The sequence below is a fragment of the Hylobates moloch genome, unplaced genomic scaffold (genome assembly GCF_009828535.3).
Source record: "Hylobates moloch isolate HMO894 unplaced genomic scaffold, HMol_V3 SCAFFOLD_10, whole genome shotgun sequence".
Taxonomy (NCBI): domain Eukaryota; kingdom Metazoa; phylum Chordata; class Mammalia; order Primates; family Hylobatidae; genus Hylobates; species Hylobates moloch.
The window spans coordinates 30,567,592-30,592,466 of NW_026652285.1; the positions used below are offsets into that span (position 1 = coordinate 30,567,592).

The 24,875-nt window shown below is 39.2% G+C and overlaps 1 protein-coding gene and 1 long non-coding RNA gene across 2 annotated transcripts in view; one reads left to right on the top strand and one right to left on the bottom strand.

Moving 5' to 3' along the window:
* The window catches only part of DCAF12 (DDB1 and CUL4 associated factor 12), a 124,906-nt gene that overhangs the window by 12,861 nt on the left and 87,170 nt on the right, over window positions 1-24,875 (bottom strand). The window contains exon 11 of the transcript XR_009215068.1: window positions 2,072-2,219. The gene's annotated coding sequence lies outside the window, so the exon portion shown is untranslated. The remainder of the gene's footprint in view (window positions 1-2,071; window positions 2,220-24,875) is intronic.
* Window positions 7,171-21,225, top strand: LOC131384333 (uncharacterized). The gene is made up of 5 exons (XR_009215069.1): window positions 7,171-7,298; window positions 9,559-9,720; window positions 11,582-11,696; window positions 18,191-18,351; window positions 18,660-21,225. It is a non-coding gene; the product is annotated as an uncharacterized LOC131384333 (long non-coding RNA).

The window sequence follows — 24,875 nt, forward strand, 5'->3', positions numbered from 1 at the left end:
AGTAATTGGATTTTCCAGTGACTCATACAGAATTGGCTTGATTCTTTGGAGAGATCACAGTGATGATGTGTAAATATCACTTTGGTGGCCAATGGAAATACTTCGTTAAGAAATTGGAAAAAAATGTTGATGGGTGTGTGCTGCTGGACTTTGCTTTTCCTGACCCTTACACTCACCATTGTGACAGAGATTGCTGATTGTGCCCAGTATGTTTTCTCCTTCTCACATAATATTAGAACTTCTGCTGTTTAGTTGGGCACATGGTTGCCCAGAATAAATATTATTCTTTTATTACTAATAAGCAAATTTAGTAAAGTTGCTGGATACAAAGTTAGCATGCAAAAATCTTATAGCTATATGTGCCATGTCCATCTCATAGACAATGAGATGTAAATGAAAGAGGTGTATGCAACTTCCAGTAAATGCTGTTTAAGGGAAGGAACATACTTTTCTTCATTTCCTTCATCTTGCAGGGTGGAATGCAGAGTTAATACCCAGAAGTTAAGTAGCCCTCATAGCTCAGTATGTGACCTTGGGGATTGTATTATTTTATTTATTTTTAAATTTTTTTTAAGGAGGTGAGGTCTTGCTATGTTGCCCAGGTTGGACTCGAACTCCTGGGTTCAAGCAATCCTCCCACCTCAACCTCCCCAAGTAGCTGGGACTACAGGTGCATGCCACCGTACCCAGTGGGGATTGTATTAGTTATCTGTTGCTGCATAAGAAATTACTCCATAATTTAGTAGCTTAAAACAATAAACTTATCTTGCTGTTTCTGTGGTCAGGAATTTAGGAATGGCTTAGCTGGGTGGTTCTGGCTCAGAGACTCTCATGAGGTTGGAGTCAAACTGTTGGCCAGGGCTGTAGTCGGTTGAAGGCTAAAAAGGGCTGGAGAATCCTTTTCTAAGATGGCTTACTCACATGGCTGTTGGCAGGAGGCATCAATTCCATGCTGGCTATTGGCAATAGGCCTTAGTTCCTCACCACTTGGACATCTCTATAGGACTGCTTGAGTGTCTGCATGACATGTCAGCTAGTTTCTCCCAGAGGGAGTAATCCAAGAGAGAACAGGGAGGAAGCCACAATTTTTTTTATGACTTAGTTTTGTAAGTGTCACACCATAATTTCTGCCATACACTATTCATTAGAAGTAGCTCACTAAATCCAGCCAACATTCAAGAGGAGGGAAATAGATGCCACCTCTTGAAGGTAGGAGCATTGTGTACAGAGTCATTGCTCCCCAAAGACAGCCACATCCCCATCTCCAGAACCTGTGAATATGTTACCTTACGTGGAACAAACAACTTTGTTGACATAATTAATGATCTTTAGATGAGGCAATCATCCTGGGTTATCTAGGGAGGCTCAATGTAATCGCAAGTGTCCTTACAAGAAGGGGTCAGGGTTGGGCTTAGTGGCTCATGCCTGTAATCCCAGGACTTTGGGAGGCTGAGGTGGTTGGATCACTTGAGGCCATGAGTTTGAGACCAGCCTGGCCAACATGGCCAAACTCTGTCTCTACTAAAAATACAAAAAAATTAGTTGGGCATGGTGGCACGCACCTGTAATCCCAACTACTTGTGAGGCCGAGGCATGAGAATCACTTGAACCCAGGAGGCAAAGGTTACAGTGAGCTGAGATTGTGCCACAGCACTCCAGCCGGGATGACACAGTAATACTCTATCTCAAAAAAAAAAAAAAAGAGGAGGGAGTTAGGAGGGCCAGAGTGAGAGTGAATGGAAGTGGGTCAGACCGATATGGCCATAAGTCAAGGAATGTATACAGCCCGTAGAAGTTGGAAAAGGCAAAGAATGGATTCTCCTCCACAACCTCAATAAGAAATGCAGCCTTTGCTTTTAACACTGTAAAGCTCATTTTGTACTTCTGGCCTCCAGAAATTTGGGATAATAAATTTGTGCTATTTAAGCCACTAAGTTTGTAGTAATCTGTTACCACAGCATAGGAAATGAATACAAATATCAAAGTGTTTGTGGACATATTTTAAGACTACCTCAGGCCATCCTCTGGTCACAAATTATTTATAGTTCTCCCACATGCAAAATAAACTTACCCCTTCTAAGGCCCCGAGTCTTATCCCATTATAGCATCAATTCAAAGTTCAGAATCTTATCCTCTACATAAGTCCAGGGAAGATGAGACTTCTTGGGTGTAATTCCTTAAATACAGCTACTCAAGTACATGCCTTTCAATCTGAAGTTCTGCGAACAAAAAGGAAAAGGTCATATGCTCCTTTCCCCACAGCAACCAATGTAAAACGGCAGGGGCAGAGAGATAACTGCTATAGACACTCCTGTTCTAACAGTTGGAAAACAAGGTGCACAGAAATCACTAGTTCATAGCAATTCTGAAATCCATTTGAGTACAGGTTTGCAGTTCTGCATTCAAAGCCTGGGAATAACTCCCTATGGCTTTTGTTTCCACCCTCTGGGCTCTTGGTTTTATCCTCTAAGTCATCCTTTTTTGGGTGAAAGGGAGATGTGTTTGGACCTAAACAGTTGTCTTAGCCTGCTTCCTGTTTGTAGAAATGTGTTTGTAGAAAGGGTCCAAAGGCCCCTTTCCTTTTTGTACTCTCTTTCAGCTCGAGCTGACAGTATTTCTGACAATACAATTCTCTTAAAACAATTTTTGAATCTACTGTGAATCTTACTGGGTTTTAGTCCAGGAGACAAAAGCCATGGCAGCAAATACCTTTGAGATACGTTCTTTTTCTAGCTTGGGCTTCTGCTGAAGGACAAAGACCTTAAGTTTCTTAGAAGCCCTGTTGTTTGAATGAGAGGACCTGTGAGCCATACTCTTAAAATCTTTTTTCTGAGATGGAGTCTTACTCTGTCACCCAGGCTGGAGTGCAGTGGCAAGATCTTGGGTCACCGCAATCTCTGCCTCCCGGGATCAAGCAATCCTCCAGCCTCAGCCTCCTGAGTAGCTGGGATTACAGGCACCCACCACCACGCTCGGCTAATTTTTTGTATTTTTGTAGAGATGAAGTTTCACCATGTTGGCCAGGCTGGTCTCCAACTCCTGACCTCAGGTGATCCACCTGCCTCAGCCTCTCAAAGTGTTGGGATTACAGGCGTGAGCCACTGCACCCAGCCACTCTTAAAATCTTTAGAGGGTCTTTTGCCTGATTGAACAGTACTCTGAGCTACCACCCTTAAACACAACAGGCGTGGGGAGTGGGAAAGTGGGGGATGGAGGGTGGATTGAGGGGTATTTACAAAAATAAAAGACATGGTCTCAGCCCTCAGATATTTCAGAATCTTTGGGGAGATAAACTATATACATTTAAAAAGCACTAAAGAATTACAGGTCATATCCCTAATGAGTATAGATAACAAAAATCCTCAACAAAATACTAGCATACTGACTTCAACAATACATTCAAAGAATAATTCACCATGATCAAGTGGGATTTATCCCTGGGATGCAAGGATGGTTCAACATATGGGAATCTATAAATGTGATACACCACATAAACAAAAATCATATGATTATTTCAATAGATACATAAAAAGCATTTGATGAAATGAAACGTCCTTTCATGATGAAAATTCTCAACAAATTAGGTATACAAGGAACGTACCTCAACACAATAAAGGTCATATATGACAAGTCTACAGCTAACATTCTCAACAGTGAAAGATCTTAAAGGCATTTCCTTTAAGATCAGGAACAAGAAAAGGATGCCCACTCTTACTGCTTTTTTTTTTTTTCAACATAGCACTGGAAGTTCTAGTCAGAATAATTAAGCAAGAGAAATAAAAGGCATCTTAATAGAAAGGAAGCATTGGAATTTTCTCTTTGTCGACAACATGATCTTATACATAGAAAACCCAAAAGACTCCACCAAAAAAAACCGTTAGAACTAATAAATTCAGTAAAATTGCTGTACACAGTCAACGCACAAAAATCAGCAGCATTTCTAGATGCCAACAACAAATCCAAAAAAGAAATTAAGAAAATAATTCTACTTACATTAGCAAAAACCAAAACTGAAACAAAAAAGGTGTAAATTTAACCAAGAAAGTGAAAGATCTTTATACTAAAAACTGAAAAACACTGATGAAAGAAATTGGAAAAAACACAAATAAACGAAAAGACATCCCATGTTCTTGGATTGGAATAATTAATATAATTAAAATGCCCATGCTACTCAAAGTGATCTATGGATTCAGTGCAATTCCTATCAAAATTCCACAGTTATTTTTCATGGAAATAAAAAAATCCTAAAATTCATATGGAACTGTAAAAGATCCCAACTAACCAAAGCAATCTTGAGCAAAAAGAACAAACCTGGGCCAGGTGCGGTGGCTCATGCCTGTAATCCCAATACTTTGGGAGGCCAAGGCGGGCAGATCATGAGGTCAGGAGTTCAAGACCAGCCTGGCCAACATGGTAAAAAAAACCCCGTCTCTACTAATAATACAAAAAAATTAGCCAGGTGTGGTGGTATGCGCCTCTAGTCCCAGATACTCGGGAGGCTGAGGCAGGAGAATCACTTGAACCCAGGAGGTGGAGGTTGCAGTGAGCCAAGATTGTGCCACTGCACTCTAGCCTGAGAGACAGAGCCAGACTCTATCTCAAAAAAAAAAAAAAAAAAAAAGAACAAAGCCGAAGGCATCACAGTAGCTGACTTTAAAATAAATGACAAAGTTACAGTAATCAAAACAGCATGGTATTCCATAAAAGCAGATACATTGGCCAATAGAACATACTAGAGAGTCCAGAACTTACAGACAATTGTATTTTGATAAGGATCCAAGAACACTCAATGGGGAAAGGAATCTCTTTGATAAAAACTGTTGGGAAACTGGATATCCATGTGTAGAAAAATGAAATTGGACCCTTATCTCACACCATACACAAAAGTCAAAATGGATTAAAGACTTACATGTAAGACTGGAACTACTAGAAGAAAACATGGGGGAAAGCTACTAGAGGAAAAAATAGAAGAAAGCCACTAGAAGAAAACATAGGTGGAAAGCTCCACTACATTGGTCTGGGCATTTTTTTGGACATGACCTCAAAAATACAGGTGAGAAAACAAAAAATAAACACATGGGATTACATGAAACTAGAAACTTCTGCATATCAAAGCAAACAGTTAATAGAGTGAAGAGACAACCCACTGAATGGGAGAAAATATTTACAAATCATACATCTGACAAGGGGTTAACATCCAAGATATACAAGAAACTCAGTAGCAAGAAAGCAAATAACCTGATTTTAAAAATAGGCAAATAATCTGAACAGACTTAAAAAAAAATTTTTTTTTGTAGAGATGAGGCCTCACTATGTTGCCCAGGCTGGTCTCAGACCTATTATTAGGGAAATGCAAGATGAAATTACAATATCACCTCACATCTGTTAGCATGGCTATTAAGCTGGGTGTGGTGGCTCACACCTGTAATCTCAGTACTTTGGGAGGCTGAGGTGGGCAGATTACTTGAGGGTCAGGAGTTTGAGACCAGCCTAGCCAACATGGTGAAACCCCATCTCTACTAAAAATACAGAAATTAGCCAAGTGTGGTGGCACATGCTTGTAATCCCAGCTACTTGGGAGGCTGAGGCAGGAAGATCGCTTGAACCCAGGAATGGAGGTTGCAGGGATCTGAGATTGCGCCACTGCACTCCAGCCTGGGCAACAGAGTAACTCCATCTCAAAAAAAAAAAAAAAAAGAATGGCTGTTATCAAAATGATGAAAAATAATGTGTTGGTGAGGATGTGGAGAAAACTTTTACACTGTTGGTGTTACAGCCATTATGGAAAACTATATGGAGGCTTCCCGAAAAATTAAAAGTAGAACTACCATATAATCCAGCGATGCTATTTCTGGGCATATATCGAGTAACTGAAATCAGTATATCAAAGACTTATTTGCACTTCCATGTTCATTTCAGTATTATGCACAATCGCTGAGATAATGGAATCAACCTTTGTCCACCAATGGATGAATAAAGAAAATGTGGTAAACATATACAATGGATACTATTCAGCCTTAAAAAAGAATTTCTGTCATTTGTGACAACATGAATGAACTTGGAGGACATAGTAAGTGAAAAAAGCCAGGCACAGACAGACACATACCACATGATCTCACTTATATGTGGAATCTTAAAAAGTCAAACTCATAGAAGTAGACAGTAGAATAGTGGTTAGAGGCTGGGAAGGGACGGGGCAGGTAGGAGATGGAGGATGGGGAGATGCTGTTCAAAGGGTACAAGGTTCAGTCAGACAAAAGCAGCAAGTTTCTGAGGTCTATTGCATAGCGTGGTGACTATAGCTAAAAATAATATATCGCATATCTCAAAACTGCTAAGAGTAAATTTCAAATATCTCACCATAAAAAACGTTAAATGAGGTGATGGGTATGTTAAGCTTGACTTAGTCATTCCGTATTGTATACATATATTATCACATTGTACCCCACTAAATATTTACAATTATGATTTGTATATATATTTAATAATAATAAATACAAATCAAATATTAAATGCCTACAAAGCAAGGTTTAAGATATAAATGAACACAGTAGTATCATGGAAGGGATTAAATATTGTAACATTGATTGAGCACTACGTATATGTTTTTGAATTCCCACAACCCTGGAAGAATGAGAAAATCGAGACTCAGAGAGCATAAATATTTTGCCCAACTGCATACAATAAATACATAGGAAAAACAAACACACAGAATAAAACCAAACCAACCAAAGTATCTCTTTCAAAAGGAAACGACAGTCTCCTGAAAGGCAACCCAAGACAAATTTCAGCAAAGCCGTGGGACACATGGCCTTGGAGCTGCTGTCCATTATTGAGCAGCAGAAGCCAAGAAGGATGGAATGTTTTAGAAGAAAGGGGTCGGGGGTCGGGGTGTTCAAAGGGTGGACCGAAGATAAAACTGAAGTGGGGTCAGACCATGGCGGGACAGCGCACCGGAGAATGAACAGCGATTAGGGAAGAGTGGCGAGCGGGTGGCAAGGACGGAGGGCGGAATCCCGGCCGGGGCTGCGGGAGGAAAGCGCACGGACAGGAGCCCCGCCGCTCGAATGCAGCGCCCGGCGGCTCGCCTCGTGAGGTCACTGGCCCCTATGAGGTGGGGCAGGCAGGCGCGGCCGCAGCGCCTTCCAGTCGGCGCGGAGGCGGTGTTGAGTTCAGCCGCTCCCCACGGCCCCGGAGCCCCTGGGCGGTGGCGGTGGCCGTGGCAGCACCGGCTCGACGGCGGCAATGTGCCCGCTCCGCTCGCGACGCTCGGTGGGCGGAGCGTCGGGCTCGGTCAGGTGACCGCGGGGGCGGGACCGCGCTGCACGGGAGCCTGGGAAGGCTGCGGAGCTAGAGCAGCGCCGCCCGAGGGACCCCAGGGGCTGACCGCAGAGAGCGCGGGGGCCTCGAGCCAAGAGGAGGGGAGGGCAGCTCGGGCCGGTAGTGGGAACCTTGGGGGACAGAGGTGGGGAGGGGAGGCGAGACCCGCTGAGGAGTTGGGAGGGGAGCCTTCGAGGTGGAGGGTGGAGAATGCAGTAGGGTGCGAGGGTGGAAGGAGAACAGTGGTGGGGCCGGGTGAAGGAAGGTTCCAGAAAGGAGCAGTTAGGGGACCGAGTGGGACAAAGGGGCAGGGTGAAGGGTGACTGGGACTGATCAGGTGGTTCCTCAGAAATGGTGGTTGTTGTAGAAGGCTGGCGGTCCCGGGGTTGGGGTCACTTCCCTGCTCCTTCAGCGTGAGGCGGAGACCTCTATTAGGGCACTCATTTCCATCTTGCGGGTCGTTCACCCTAGCTTACAGGTCCTGTTTCTTCCTGTAGAAGTCGTTGGCTTCATAAGAGCAGGGTCTATGGGAAGCCTCCTCAGCGTGGGTTCTTGGAAGAGGTGGAGGTTCACTCGACGTTTGTTACACAAATATGAAAACAGGGTGACGAAAGTTTGAGCGTTCATGAATGGCAGTAGCTGCAATGGAGTTGTGTATGCAGTTGGTATTAATGACGTTTTCAGTCCCTCTAGCGAGAGAAAAGCGAGCGAGTGGGGCGGCTTGTGAGGGAAATGTGGCATGAGAGGAAAGAGGAAGGTATTTTGTGAAGGGATGTCGTACAGAGTCATGCTTCAGTGAAGATGCCTTTGTTTTTCTCATCTTAAACCCCCACAGCCCCGTTTTCCTCTCAGCTACTACCTTATTTCTCTTAACAACATAACTCCTTGAAAGAGCCTACCCTACTGGCTGGGTTCAGTTTCTTTACCCTGTTCTCTCTTGTACTCGCTCTGAGGACATTGTCTCCTTACCACCCCACCCAGATGGCTCCTTTCAAGGTTGTCGGTGTCCTCCGTGTTGTGAAACCTAGCGAACCATTCAGTACTGAGCTTAGCCCTCCACCCCCCCCCCCCCTTTTTTTTTTTTTTTTTTTTTTTTTTTTGAGACAAGGTCTCACTCTGTCGCCCAGGCTGGAGTGCAGTGGTGCAATCATAGCCCACTGCAGCTTCAAACTCCTGGGCTCAAAAGATCCTCCTGCCTCAGGCTTTGGAGTAGCTGGGACTAAGGTCGCCATGTCCAGCTAATTAAAAAATAAAATTCTGTAGAGGTGGGAGTTTCACTGTTGCCCAGGCTGGTCTTGAACTCCTGGCCTTAAGCAGCCCTCCTGCTTAGACCCGCACCCACCCCCCCGCACCAAAGTGTTGGGATTACCTGCATAAGCCACCACGCACAGCCTGATTGCTCACCTCTTGAAGTACCCTCTTCACTTGGCATTCAGGAACCCAGACCTACCTGATTTCCCTCCTCACAGTAACTAGAGTGATCCTTTCAGAAAGAACTTCAGATTATGTAATCCTTCTCAGAACTCTTCCAATGCTTGTCACTCCTTCAGAGTACAAGCCACAGTTCTTACTGTCATCTAGGGTTCCTCCATGATCTGCCACCTTCCCTTAGCTTCTCTGATCTCTCCTGCTTCAGCCTCCTGGGGCCTTCCCACTATTCCTTGAACATTCTTCTTGCCTCGGGACTTTTGTACTTAACTTTTCTTTCTGGCTGAAATGCTCTTCCCTAAGGTATTAATCAGCTCCCTACTTCAGTTCCCGCAGGTCTGTACTCAAAAGTCTCCTTCTCAATAAGGTCTTCCTTGGCCACCCATTCTGTTCCCTGCATCTCTTCCCCTATACTATATTTCATATTCCCCTCCCTGCTTTACTTTTTTTTTTGTACTTATTGCAGATAACATACGATATGTTTTATTTTTCTATTTTATCATTTCACTCCCTGACTAGAATGTAAGCTTCATGAGGGCAGATTTTATATATATTTATATATATTTTGTTCATTGCTATATCCCTAGAGCCTGGGAGAGAACCTAGGCTAAGCATGCAGACATAAACGTTGAATTCATGGATAGAAAGGTGAATGGGTAGACGACTGGAGAAAAGGGATATGACTCCCTCCATTTCTCTTGATTTGTTCCTGCAAGTTCACAGATAGAAGATAGGATTGAAATAGTTGAGAAACAATTTATTGTCAGAGATACAGGGAATAGACTTTCTAAGTTAATTTTTTCTTTTAAGTTTGGAGAGGCTTATGCGGCACCTGATTCATCCAGCAAATTAAGACCTGCCAACTTTTTGATAATCTGGTCAATAAATTACAGAACAATTGTTCCTTTCAAGATTTATTCAAAACGTGTCAACTCTGCTTAATTAAGCACTTTGATGATTTAAGAACTCTTGGTGAGTAGCTTAGTAGGAAGGGAATTTGTTCATTCATCCCTCTCTCCCTCTCTTTTCCCCTCCCTCCATACCTTTCCTCCTCTCCTCTACTCTTTCCTTCATTATATATATACCATTGTATTTGATACTGTGAGAAATAATTTTAAGAATGATAAGTTACCAGTCCCAGTTCTTTATAAATTTAGGCTATAGTTGGTATAGGAGGTATACATATGAAAATTAAATACAAATACAAGGCAAATGATTAATGTCAGTTAAATAGTGAAGACAAGAATAGTGAAGACAGTAAGTGCTATGCACAGTAGTTTAGAGGTAAATATTGAACTGGTTGGAGAAGATCTAGAAGAGATTACATAGGATGGGTTACTGGGGAGACCTGCATAGATTTCCAGTATTTTCTGAGATGGGTATTTTCAATGTGGTTCTATTTTATTTTAACATATTTTGAATTCCAGGAATGTTGGACATATCACATTGAAAAATAATGACTATTAACATATGTCAGAAATAAATAAAAATGATTTTAAGTGCTCTGTCTTCATTAGAATATTAATACTTGCAGTTAAACTTTACAAGAAAAAGACTATTATAACTAGCAATGTAATATAATGTAATATAGCTAGCACTGTGATAAATAGCTCATCAAATGTAACTCAGATGTGAGTTGAAAATGTGAAAATTTGAGGAATTTCTAAGTGTTGGTTATCACATTTGAATAATGTGAAAGTCTTTGGATTGAAGTGAGGCTACACCATCTTTTCTTTCTTTCTTTTCTTTTTCTTTTTTTTTTTTTTGATACAGAGTCTTGCACCCAGGTTGGCGTGCAGTGGTGTGATCTTGGCCCACTGCAACTTCTGCCTCCCGGGTTCAAGCAGTTCTCTGCCTCAGCCTCCTGAGTAGCTGGGATTATAGGCGCATGCCACCACACTGGGCTAATTTTTGTATTTTTAGTAGAGACAGGGTTTCATCATCTTGGCCAGGCTGGTCTTGAACTCCTGACCTCGTGATCCACCTGCCTTGGCGTCTCAAAGTGCTGGGATTACAGGTGTGAGTCACCATGCCTGGCCTTTTTTTTTCTGAGACAATCTTGCTGTATATCCCAGGCTGGAGTGCAGTGGTGTGATCTTGGCTCACTGCAATCTCCGCCTCCTGGATTCAAGCGATTCTCCTGCCTCAGCATCCTGAGTAGCTGGGATTATAGGCACATGCCACTACGCCCAACTAATTGATTTATATTTTTAGTAGAGACGGGGTTTCACTATGTTGGCCAGGATAGTCTCGATCTCTTGACCTCGTGATCTGCCCGCCTCGGCCTCCCATAGTGCTGGGATTACAGATATGAACCACCGCGCCCAGCCTACACCATCTTTTGTTTGCAGTAGCATTGTTTTGAGAGGCAATGTTCTATGGGACTGAAGACCACAGGCTTGGAGTTAAATTGTCTGAATTCAAATTCTGTCTCTGCTATTTGCTGGCTGTGTGATCTTGGGAAACTTGATCTCTTCAAGTCTTTATCATAATATTTAGCACACAGTAAGCATTCAGTAACATGCGTGATTACTACTGTCTTAGCAGTTCTGCTTCTCAGGGTTTATTTAAATAAATAGGTAATTGGATTTCTCTGCTTTGTATGCCATTTGAAACTGGATTTCTCCTCATACCACGAAAGGTAAAGTTAAGGAACTGGATGATCTGTGATTTATAGTCTACTAACTGCTTTTTCTAGTGTTTGCCCACATATCTGTGTTGGTGAAATATTGTGTCAATGTTACATTGAAGAGATAACTTCAGGTAGGTAAATATAATTGCTTAAGTGTCCTAAACAAGCATATGATTTTTTCTTTCTCTTTTTTTTTGGCAGGAAATCCTTTTGTACTATTGCTCATTCATACTTGTTCATCAAAGCCTGGAGTCCTTAAGGACAGAATTTACCTTTAAACAGAAAGATGGAAACTAAAGTACATTTATTCTGCCAGGTATTTATTTAAAACAGTTTCCAAAGATTTCTTCTTTCTTCTTTTTAAAATTAGTTTACGTTACCTCATATTCATAATCAGTAAGCAAATTCATAGAGTAATAGTTATAAGGAACCCGGCCAAGTAACTGAGATGACTTTTGAGTCATTTTAGTGAACATGTATTGAACTCCCATCCCAACAACCCATATAATACTGAGAGATCTTCTGTGCTGTGTGATGAGAGTATTTTGGTGGGGTACGGACCTGGATAATTTTTGTGGAGATCAAAAGGGTTAAACTTACATGAGAGGTCGTAGATAATATAATTAATGATGTGAGAGTATAACCAAAAAATAATGTAGAGGACATCAAATTTCTTTAGCCCTCTTATCTGTACTTCAGATTTTTATGCCCTTCTGTCTTTTTAGATGCCTCTGCCTTTTTTTTTTTGCTAGTATTGTGTCAAATAAGACAATTTTTTTCAAATAAAAACAAATCTGGACTTAGTAAGCAGAGACTTTATTCAAAATAATTGTTGCAAGGTAAAAAAGGGACTATTGAAATTGGAAGAGGAGGAGGACTATTGCAATGGGAAGAATGCTGTGATCGTAAGATCTGCAGGTGTCTCAAGGGTTGGGCAGAAAGAGTTTTCTTTTATAGAGAGATGCTAGAAAGAACCAGGTGTGGGGAAATGGGATGAAACAGTAGAATGATTAGATAAGTATATTGGAGAGTATTTTGTCATGAAGTCAGTCTATTTTGTTCTGATTATCAGTGGGGATAAAACAATTCAGCTAATAATTTATGACAAAAAGAAAGGGAATTTTGAGGGGGTGTGTCTGGCATTGTAATAAGTAAACAAGGGGGGCATTCCAGAGTCTTACCTAAGTCACATGGGGAGGGGTGGTTTGCAGTAAGCCATTTTCCAGAACACAAAAGGGTGGGGGATTCCTTTAACCCTCACTGTTTTCTGGGAGTTTAGGGCTCAAGTGAAATTCAGCATTGTCAATTGAGAGTCCTAATCTTTTAAATTTATCCTTTTAACAGATCTGACGCTACTGTGTAAAACATGTACCTGTACTATAGTTTGAAAAATAATCTCAGAGACTCTTGAAAAGTGCTGAGATATGTACTTTATATCATATATATACACATATATACATTTAAAGTTTACCTTTTTATACCTACTACTTTGTTGATTTTGCCCTTATAAACTGATTTTGAAGATGAATTCTTAAAAATTAATATTAAAGTATCATACCAGTTTGTTTTCCTTAGACTGTATAATTTATACTTCCCAGATGGCTCACCTTTTACTGCAGTGTTTCTGAGATTCTTTTCTTCTTCTGTGTCAAAAACTTCTACTCACTCTTTGTTTTCATTCACTTGGCCTTTGGTAACAGGTTTTTCTGTCTTTTTAAATTTCCTACCCCTTTTCCCCCTCAGCTTTCTATTTTGGGTCATTTTTTTCAATCTCTTTAGGAATCCTTTCATCATTTGTAATACACATCTCATCAAGGCAGCAAATCGAATTGTCTTTTTGAAACAATTTAAAGGTATGCCTTTGTTATAAGACAAATGATGCAGATTCTAAAAGTCACTGAAATAGTTCTGTTAATTTCCATTCTGTGGAAATAGAGGTTCTCTCTAAACTTCCTTGGTAATCTTTATAAATTGTCTGTGTAATCTTGAGGGTCACCTTTGGGTTCAAAGACTCAGGACTAATGCACCTTTGATTGACTGGATGCCGCCAGTTGTCTTAAGCAAACAGCCAAATTTCAGGAGAGAATATTTCCAACTGCATTCTTCTTTTTCTAAACATGTTTATTGTCACTAAACTCTATTTCTTTTTTGGGGGGGGGGGTGGGGAGAGGTGTCTATTTAGAAGCAATATAGCTTCTTTTTTAAATATAGGCTTTGTTTTTTGTTATTTTTTGTAGAGAAATTTATTTATTTATTTAATGTTTTTTATTTCAATAGCTTCAGGGGTACAAGTGGTTTTTGGTTACATGGCTGAATTATACAGTGGTGAAGTCTGGGCTTTTAGTGTACCTGTTACCTGAATAGTATACATTGTACCCAACAGGTAGTTTTTCATCCTTCACTTCCCTGCCCCCTCTCCACTTCTGAATCTGTACCACTCTATATGCCTTTTTGGATCCATAGCTTTTTGGATCCATTTATAAATGAGAATATGTGGTATTTGGTTTTTTTGTTCCTGAGTTACTTCACTTAGGATAATGGCCTCCAGTTTCATCCAAGTTGCTGCAAAAGACATAATTTTGTTCTTTTTTATGGATGAGTAGTATTCCATAGTATATATACCACATTTTCTTTAACCTCTCATCGGTTGATGGGCACTTAGGTTGGTTCCATACCTTTGGTATTGTGAATTGTGCTGAGATAAACATTTATGTGTAGGGTTTTTTTTTGATACAATAACTTTTTTTTCTCTTTGGGTAGATACCCAGTAGTGGGATTGCTGGATTGAATGATAGATCTACCTTTATTTCTTTGAGAAATCTCCATACTGTTTTCTGTGGAAATTATACTAATTTACATTCCCACTAGCAGTGTATAAATTTTCCCTTTTCATCCCATCTGCACCAACATTTATTGTTTTTTGACTTTTTAATAATGGCCATTCTGACTGGGGTAAGGTGATATCTTATTGTGGTTTTAATTTGCATTTCCCTGGTGATGTTGAGCATTTTTCATATATTAGTTGACCATTTGTATATCTTCTTTTGAGAAATATCTGCTCATGTTATTTTCCCACTTTTTAATGGGAGTACTTGTTTTTTTTCGGCTGATTTGTTTGAATTCCTTGTAAATTCTGGATATTAGTCCTTTGTTGGATGTATAGTTTGCAAATATTTTCTCCCATCTGTTGGTTGTCTGTTGACTGTGTTGATTATTATTTTTGCTGTGCAAGAGCTTCTGAGTTTAATTAGGTCTCATTTATTTATTTTGTATCATACAGAATAATCACATTGCCCTAAAATCCTCTGTGCTCTAGCTATTTGCTTCTCCTTCCCCCATCCCCTGGCAAACACTGATTTTTTACTGTCTCCATAGTTTTGCCTTTTCCAGAATGTCATATTGTTGGAATTATACAATATGGAACCATTCAGGTCGGGAATTTTTCACTTAATGTGCATTTAAAGTTTTTAAATGTATTTTCAAGGCTTGATAGCTCACTTCTTTTTAGCACTAAATAATATCCCATTCTCTACATTTAACACAGTTTATTAATTACTGAAGGACATCTTGATAGCTTTCAAGTTTTGGCAATTATGAGTACAGCTACTATAAACATCCAATTGTAGGTTTTTATGTGGAAATAAAGTTTCAGCTTGTTTGAGTAAATACCAACAAGTGCAGTAGTTGGATTGTATGGTAAAAGTATGTTTAGTTTTGTAAGAAACTGCCAAACTGTCTTCCAAAGTGGTTGTACCATTTTGCATTCCCATCAGCAATTATGAGAGTTCTTGCTTCACATCCTTGCCGGCATTTGTTGTTGTCAGTGTTTTGGATTATTGCCATTCTTTTTTCTTAATTGAGTTTTTTATTATTATTTTAAATTGACAAATAATAATAATTGTGTGTATTTTTGGGGCATAATGTAGTATTTTGATCTATGTGTACATTATAGAAATATTTAATCTAGCTATTAACATAATCTTTTTTTTTGTGGTAAGAACATAAAAAATATTTTAGTGATTTTGAAGTATATATTATTTACTAACCATGTTCACCAATGCATTAGATCACTAAAACTTGTTCCTCCAGTCTAACTGAAACTCTGTACCCTTTGATCAATGTCTTCCCATTCCCCATCCCTCTTCTTCCCCCAAACCTCTCCACCCCCCAGCCTCTGATAACCATCTTTCTACTTCCTGTTTCTATGAGAACAATATTTTTAGATTTCACATGTAAGTGAGATCATACAGCGTTTGTCTTTCTGTGCCTGGCTTATTTTACTTAGCATAATGTCTTCCAGTTCTATCCATGTTATGGTGAATGACCAAATTTCCTTCTTTTTAAAGGCTGTATAGTATTCATTTGTATATATTCACCACATTTTCTTAATGTATTCATCTGTTGATGGACACTTAGGTTACTTTTATATCTTGGCTATTGTGAATAATGCTGAAATGAATATGGGAGTGCAGATATCTCATCAACATATTAATTTCAATTCCTTTGGATATATACCCAGAAGTGGGATTGCTGGAACGTATGGTAATTCTGTTTTTAGTTTTTGAGGAACCTCCATACTGTTTTCTAGAATGGCTGTACTAACATTCATACCAACAGTGTGCAGATGTTCCCTTTTCTCCACATCCTTGCCAACACTTATTATCCTTTGTCTTTTTGATAATAGCTATTCTAACAGAATAGCTAACAGAATATCTAACAGACTAGTATGAGATGATATCTCATTGTGGTTTTAGTTTGCATTTCCCTAATAATTAGTGATATTGAGCATTTTTTCACAAACCTATAGGCCATTTGTATGTCTTCTTTTGAGAATGTCTGTTCAGATCCTTCACACATTTTTTAATTGGATAGTTTGTTTTCTTGCTTGAGTTCCTTATGTAATTTGGGTATAAACCCCTTATCCCCTTAACAGATGTAAGGTTTGCAAATATTTTCTCCCCTTCTGTGGGTTGTTCGTCCCCTGTTGATTGTTTCCCTTGCTGTACAGAAGCTTTTTGGTTTCATATAATCCCATTTTCCATTTTTGCTTTTGTTGCCTATGCTTATAGAGTCTTATCCAACAAATCATTCCCCAGACCAATGTGGTAGAGCTTTTCCCCTATCTTCTTGTAACTTTACAGTTTTAGGTCTTGTGTTTAAATCTTTAATGCATTTTAAATTGATTTTTGTATATGGTGTGAGATAATGTCCCAATTTCATTTTTCTGCAGAAGGATATCCAGTTTTCCCAATGCCGTTTATTGAAGAGACTGTTCTTTCCCCATTGTGTGTACTTGGCACCTTTGTTGAAAATCAGCTGACTGTAAATATTTGGAAAATTTCTAGGCTTTCTATCCTGTCCTATTGATTGGTGTGTCTGTTTTTATGCCAGTAACATTCTGTTTTGATTACTATAGCTTTATCATCTGTTTTGAAATTAGGAAGTGTGGTGCCTCCAACTTTGTTCTTTTTACTTAAGATTGCTTTGGCTATATGGGGTGTTTTCTGTTTCCATATGAATGTTAGGATTTTTTTATTTCTGTGAAAAATGACATTGAAATTTTGAGAAGAATTGCATTGAATCTGTAGATAGCATTGGAAAGTATGGACATTTAAACAATATTAACTTTTTGAATCTATGAACTTGGGCTATTTTCTCATTTATTTGTGTCTTCTTCAGTTTCTTTTATCAAAGTTTTATAGTTTTTTTTTGTTAAAATTTCATCATTCTAACAGGTATGTAATGATATTTCCTTTTAATTTGCAGTTCCCTAATCCCATTATAATGTTGAGCATCTTTTCATATCATTATTTACCATGTTTCTGTATATCTTCTTTGGTGAGGTGTCTGTTCAAGTCTTTAGCTCATTTTAAAATTGAGTTCTTTTTTATTATGTTTTAAGAGTTCTTTGTATATTTTGGATAACAGTTCTTTATGAGATATGTCTTTTGAAAACGTTTTCTCCCAGTCTGTGACTTGTCCTTTCATTGTCTTGATATGGTGTCTTTCACAGAGCAGAAGCTTTTAATTTAAATGAAGTTTAACTTATCGATTATTTCTTTCATGGATCATGGCTTCGGTTTATATCTAAAATCGAGTTAATTTTTATAATAAAAATACTGCTTTGCAAAGAGTATGATAAACTTTTGTACCTTGCTTGGCAAAGAGTATGATAAACTTTTGTACCTTGCTTGGCAAAGAGTATGATAAACTTTTGTACTTTGATGCCTTAAGAGCTAGATCCAGGCTGGGAGAGGTAGCTCATGCCTGTAATCTTAGCACTTTGGGAGGCTGAGATGGGAGGACTGCTTGAGCTCAGAAGTTCGAGACCAGCCTTGGCAATGTAGAGAGACCTTGTCGCTACAAATAATAAAAAAATTAGCCAGGCGTGATGGTGCATGTCTGTGGTCTCAGCTTCTCAGGAGGCTGAGGTGGGAGAATTGCTTGAGCCTGGGAGGTCAAGGCTGCAGTGAGACATGATTGCACCACCGGACTCCACTCTAGGCAACAAAAAGAGATCCTGTCTCAAAAAAAGAAAAAGTGCTAAATGCAATAACTGTTAGACATATTCATAAATGATGTTCATTTTATAGCTGTATAATGTACTAAGGATAATTGGAGTTATTTAGAGTATGTACTGAATCTGGAAAAATAATACATTAGTGAGTAAAACCTTTTTCAACAAAATTCTCTTCGGTAGCACTATTTGAGAAAGAATATCGATCTAAAATGAATGATTGACCCAGAATGTCATATTTAATATGTATGTGCAAAGAGGACATGCTTGATTGTGGCTCTTATATTCCCCAGGCAGAGGAAAATATTGACTTAATAGATGATGGCTCTAATTCTTTTGCAACTGACTTGCCATCAGGAGCTATCAACCACAAGAAATACATCAAGTTTTCTAAAACAATAGAGAAGAAAATTTCACCAGAAATTAGGAGTTTGAGCCCAGAATATAAACAAATGTAAGTTAAAAACTCTGAACTTACTTTATTGAATTATACTTTTGCAAGTTAAGAGTGCCATAATGTAGCTTATGTGTTCTCATAATGTACCATGTGTATAGGATCATGCATATTTGTGGTCATTCTTTCAGTAGCATAATTTTAACTCCTAAATAGCTGTTCTTAGATTTTTTCTGATTTCTCTCACAGCCATGTGGAAGTCTATAGGCTTCCATGTTGTCTAAGTTGGTTTTCACATTGTTATAAAGAACTACTTGAGACTACGTAATTTATAAAGAAAAGAGGTTTAATTGCTCATGGTTCTGCAGACTTTACAGGAAGCAAGGCTGGGGAAGCCTCAGGAAACTTAGAATCATGGTGGAAGGGGAAGGGGGAGCAAGCATATCTTCACAAGGCCAGCAGGAGAGAGAGTGAAGAGGGAAGTGCCACATACTTTTAAACAAACAGATCTCATGAGAACTCACTCAGTAACGTGAGAACAGCAAAGTGGGAAATCTGCCGCCATGATCCAATCACTTTCTACCAGGTCTCTCCCCCAGTATTGGGGATTACAATTCAACATGAGATTTAGGTAAGGACACAGAGTCAAACTATATCACATGTGGAAGCTTATAAGGAAGCTATAGGCTAACTGGAATCATAGGATTCTAGTTAGAGGAGAACAATTACCCATATGTCTGTTAAGTTTGTCTTAAAGAGAATTTAAGAAGGAAACAGAAGGTTCTTTCCTCTAGGCTTGGCTTTGTGCCTTCCATGAAATTAAGATATTTGAATAGTTTTTTTTTTTTTTTTTTGAGATGGAGTCTTACTCTGTCACCCAGGTTGGAGTGCAGTGGCGCAGCCATGGCTCACTGCAACCTCCCCCTCCTGGGTTCAAGTGATTCTTCTGCCTCAGCCTCCCGAGTAGCTGGGACTACAGGTGTGTACCATCACACTCGGCTATTTTTTTTTTTTTTTGAAATGGAGTCTTGCTGTGTTGCGCAGGCCGGAGTGCAGTGGCACGATCTTGGCTCACTGCAAGCTCCGCCTCCTGGGTTCAAGCCATTCTCCTGCCTCAGCCTCCCGAGTAGCTGGGATTATAGGTGACCACCACCATGCATGGCTAATTGTTTGTATTTTTAGTAGAGACAGGGTTTCACCATGTTACCCATGATGGTCTTGATCTCCTGACCTCATGATCCGCCCGCTTCTGCCTCACAAAGTGCTGGGATTACAGGCGTGAGCCACCGCACCCGGCCAATTTTTTTTTTTTTTTTGTATTTTTAGTAGATACAGGATTTCACCATATTGGCTAGGCTGGTCTTGAACTCCTGACCTCGTGATCTGCCCACCTGAGCCTCCCAAAGTGCTGGGATTACAGGCATGAGCCACTGTGCCTGGCCAAGCTATTTGAATCTTTTAGCAGTTCTTTCTTGTATGCTGCATTGCCTGGTTGCCTTTTGTTAGTCATAGAAGTTCTAGCATTTTAGATGCATGTAAGAGAAATACTCAATCTGTATTTATTATTTATAAAATGACTAAAAAATAAAAAAAAAATCTAAAAGCCTCTGGGAAAACATTCAGAGCTTATGTCACTTTATTATCTTTAACTAAATGCTCATCTTACCTGTTGGTGAAACTGGAAATTACCTACACATTGTGATTGGAGAGGCGCCTAAATAAAAATCTCCTCTACCTTCCAGAAATCTGTATTTCACTTTTATTTAATCTAACATTTTCACCACTACTCCTGTTTGTTAGATGGCAAAAGATGAAGCAATTATTTCTAGAAGACTACAATGAAACTTGTTACCTAGGAAGAAAAGGAAGGTCGTGGGAGCATCCCTTTACCTTCTTCCATTAACATTCCTCAAGATAGGTTAGCACTGTGGGAAGCACATGCCTCAAAAGACTGGGGTACAGTGCATGTTTTCCCTTGTAAGTGGGAGCTAAACAATGGGTACACATGGACATACAGAGTAGAATAATAGACATTGGGACTACAAAAGGTAGGAGGAGGGGTGAGGGTTGAATTTGGTGATGGGTACACTGAAAGCCTAAACTCACCACAATGTCTATGTGCATGTAAGAAATCTGCACTTGTACCCTCTAAATATATAAAAATAAAAAAAATTTAAAAATGGGGTACAGGACAAATGTTTTTACTTATTCATTATTTATACCAAATCATCCTTATTCTATGAAATGTGCGAAGCAGCTCATAATTAAAAAATACACTTATACTTTTGTTTACCTAGATAAGGAAACTGAGGCAAAATTAATATAAGTAGAGTGTTTAGGCCCAGGCTGAGGACTGCAGCCTGGGAAACACTGGGAGGTACTCTGGAGAGCAAAGGAGAGGTTCAATATTTTAAAGAAAAAAGGAAGCAATCAGGAGATGGATTGATTACAAAAGTTGTTTTTCAGGAATTCTTACTGGCTTACAGAAATAACATTGATTAGTGATTGGCTATATATTGCTGAACTATAGCGTGTGAGTTATGGTATCCAGTGTATGGCATTGTTAGGTTAATTTGTGGCTACTTGGTGACAGTCTAGAGTCCACATAGCAGGCAACTTTGAAATAATTGCTTAGCTCAAGGGGATGTGAGACAGTGACTGCTATCTCATTTTAATGCCTCTTTGGGCCTGATAATTTAAAGAGGCCTTGCATTCATCAGATTAAAAATTTATTTTCTTTATCATTTTTTGAAAAAAGATGAAAGATCAAAAGTCATGTAATTGAGTGGAAGTCATGATTATACTAGAAATAAGAAGGCTCAACTTCAATAAGGATATATGGGGGATATAAAGCACCAGTAAACTGCAGTTTGTGACTCATTAATGGGTCATGAAATCAGTTTAGGAGGTCACTACTAGTTTTTTTTTTTGTTTGTTTGTTTCTTTCTTTCTTGAGGCAGGAGTTTACTCTGTCACCCTGGCTGGAGTGCAATGGCATGATCGTAGCTCATTGCAGCCTGGAACTCCTGGGCTTAAGGGATTCTCCTGCCTCAGACTCCTGAGTAGCTAGGATTACAGGTGTGCACCACCACACCTAGCTAATTTTTAAATTTTTTGGAGAGGTGAGGTCCCACTATATTGCCCAGGCTGGTCTTGAACTCCTGGCCTGAAGTAGTCCTCCCACTTTGGCCTCGCAAAGTGCTGGGATTACAGGTGAGAGCCACTGCAGCTGGTTTACTACTAGTTTTTTTTTTTTTTTTAATAAATAAGTTAGAATAGAATAGAAAACATTAGAGTGCTTTTTCCTCCTCCTCTCTCTCCCTTGCTTTCTATTGCACCTCTTCTCTCTGTATATGTATATTGTACCTCAATAGAAAATGTACTTTTGACTGTGGGTCATAGGCAAAATAGTTGAAAATCCTTGCTTTGAGACTAGAGGACTGCAGAGGGATCTAATCATATGGAAGCTTCAGGGAAGTGAAGAGCAAAGTATGGGGGTTCACAGGGTATAAATTTGGGAGATTGGATTTAAAAGGATAGTGTGTCAAAAAAGCAAGATACTTTTTCTTGGAGAAATAAGTCAGAAAAAAGCAGGGTACACCATAAATACATATGATTTTATTTGTCAATTAAAAATAAATTTAAGAAACGCAATAAATACATATAATTTTATCTATCAATTTAAAATAAATAAATAAAATTGGAAAAAAAGGCCAAGGTACTTACTAAAGAAGGGGAGTGGCATGAATTATAGTTTTTTTTTATGTCACAGTTTTGCTTAGGGCTGAGTTCACCTGAAGCTGTTGTAGATATAGTCTAGTTAGTCACTGTCCTGATGGGTTGTTCTTGAAATTTAAGTCTACCCTGGATTACTTGAAGCACTTTCTAAGAGTATGTGTCTTCTCTTCTAAAATTTAATTCAAATGTAATTCATAATTACATTTTATCTTATTGTTGTATAGTTTATGGCAGTGGTCTCCAGACTTTTTGGCACTAGGGACCAGTTTCATGGGAGATAATATTTCCACGGACAAGGGGATGGGGAGGAGGCAGGGGCGGTTTCTGGATGAAACTGTTCCACCTCAGAAGATCATCAGGCATTAGATTCTCATAAGGAGGCACAACCTAGATCCCTTGCATGCACAGTTCACAGTAAGGTTTGTGCCCCTGTGAGAATCTAATGCCGCCGCTGATCTGACAGGAGGTGGAGCTCAGGTGGTAATGCTTACTCTCCAGCCACTTACCTCCTACTGTGTGGACCAGTTTTGGTTCACAGGCCAGAGGTTGGGGACCCCTGGTTTATGGAATGTTTGTGTTATGAAAGGTCTTCAGATCGTACCACTGTGCTTTTAGCCTGGGCGACAGAGCGAGGCTCCATCTCAAAAAAAAAAAAAAAAGTTTTTGACAGTCCAATAAGAAGAGGAAAAAAGAGAAATAAGAGAAAATCAAACAATAAGAAAGAAGAATGTTGATTAAAAAGAAGTTCAGCTTCTAGTGCCCAAACTTTAGTCTTGAAATACCATTTCTTATTAAAAGGCTCTTTAGAGAAATGCTGATTGCATGTCTGTGAAAGGAAATGTACAGTAAGCCTGGAACATCTTGTCTTCTGGAGATAAGGAAACTATTAATAAAAAAGACTGCTACCAGGGACTCATCAGAAGGACTCAAGAGCCTACTCGAAGAGGCTCCCACCTTTTCCTATAAAAGATGAGAAAATTAGAGCATCAATAAGTATAATAATTTCAGGGAATTAAACTGCATCAAATGTATTTAAGTCTTTGTGTTCAAAATGGTATAAAATTATTTTGTCATTTTTAGAGGTTACAAGTGAGCCTTTCTTTCTTTCTTGTTCTTTTTTTTTTTTTTTTAAATCAGTTGAATCTGTCTATATCTTGCCTTTCTATATGAACTGTACCACTAGGCAACCCAATAGTACATGAGAGAAAGTTTCTATTTGTAGAAATATTCTAGCAGCCAGGCATGGTGGTGTGTGCCTATAATTCAGTACTCAGGAGGCTGAGGTGGGACAATCACTTGAGCCTGGGAGTTTGAAACTGTAGTGTGTACTATAATCATACCTGTGAATAGTCAGTGTACTCCAGTCTGGGCAACTTAGCAAGATCCCATCTCTACACATACAAAAAAGAAATATTCTAGCTAATGACTGAAGGAATGATAGATTTATAATATAACCACTTTGCAGTCTCTCATGATTTATTATTTTTATTTTTATTTATTTATTTTTGAGACAGAGTCTTGCCCTATCACCCAGGCTGGAGTGCAGTGGTGCGATCTTGGCTCGCAACCTCTGCCTCCCAGGTTCAAGCAATTCTCCTGCCTCAGCCTCCTGAGTAGCTGGAACTACAGGTGTGCACCACCACACCTGGCTAATTTTTGTGTGTATATATATATATATATATTTATTTTTTTTTTTTTTTTTTTTAGTAGAGACGGGGTTTCACCATATTGTCCAGGCTAGTCTTGAACTCCCAACCTCAGGTGATTTGCCCACCTTGGCTTCCCAAAGTGCTGTGATTACAGGCATGAGTCACCATGCCCAGCCAGTCCCTCATGATTTACTGGATCTAGTTCTTATGTATAAGTAGCTGCTAATACCACAAATAGCCAGTTGGACATTATGTACTTCCTGATGGAATAACATCACCACCTAGAGAGTGATTTTGCATCTCCCTCAACTATTGAACGTTAATATGTTCAAGCCTCTAGAATCCTACAACCATGGTGATACAATCAGCAAAATCCTGACTGGAAAATCTACAGGACAAATGACCTAGTAATAATAATTATAATGATAATAAAAGGTGTAGAAGGAGAACTTATAGATGAAAAGAAGTTAAAAAGACATTTCAGTCAATTATAATGCTGGGATTTTATTGAGTCCTGATGCAAAATGTTAAAAAAATTTTATGACATTTACGAGACAACTGGAAATGTGAATGCTGCCTGTATATTTGATGATATTAAGAAATTATTAATTTTTAGCTGTCATATGGTGGTTTTTGTTTTGTTTTGTTTTGTTTTTGAGATGGAGTCTTGCTATGTCACCCAGGCTGGAGTGCAGTGGCTCGATCTCAGCTCACTTCCCAGGTTCAAGCGATTCTTGTGCCTCAGCCTCCTGAGTAGCTGGGGCTACAGGCGTGTGTCACCATGTCTGTCTATTTTTTTTTGGTATTTTTAGTAGAGATGGAGTTTCACCATGTTGGCCAGGCTGGTCTTGAGCTTCTGACCTCAAGCAATCTGCCCACCTTGGCCTCCCAAAGTTCTGGGATTACAGGTGTGTGCCACCGCACCCAGCCCAATCTCTACAAAAAAAGACACCTTGTAGAGATTTCTATTAAAATATTTACAGATGGAAATAATATACTGTGATTTATTTCAAAAATAATAAGGGATGGGAACAGGGATGGGATATAGATGGAATTGGATTGACTACTGTTGAAACTGGGTGATGGGATTCTGTATACTTTTGTATATGTTAGAAAATTTCCATAATTAAAAGCTGAAAAGAATAAGAAAAAGCAAAAAGAAATTCAAGAGTGATTCCAATTTCTGTGTCATTTGAT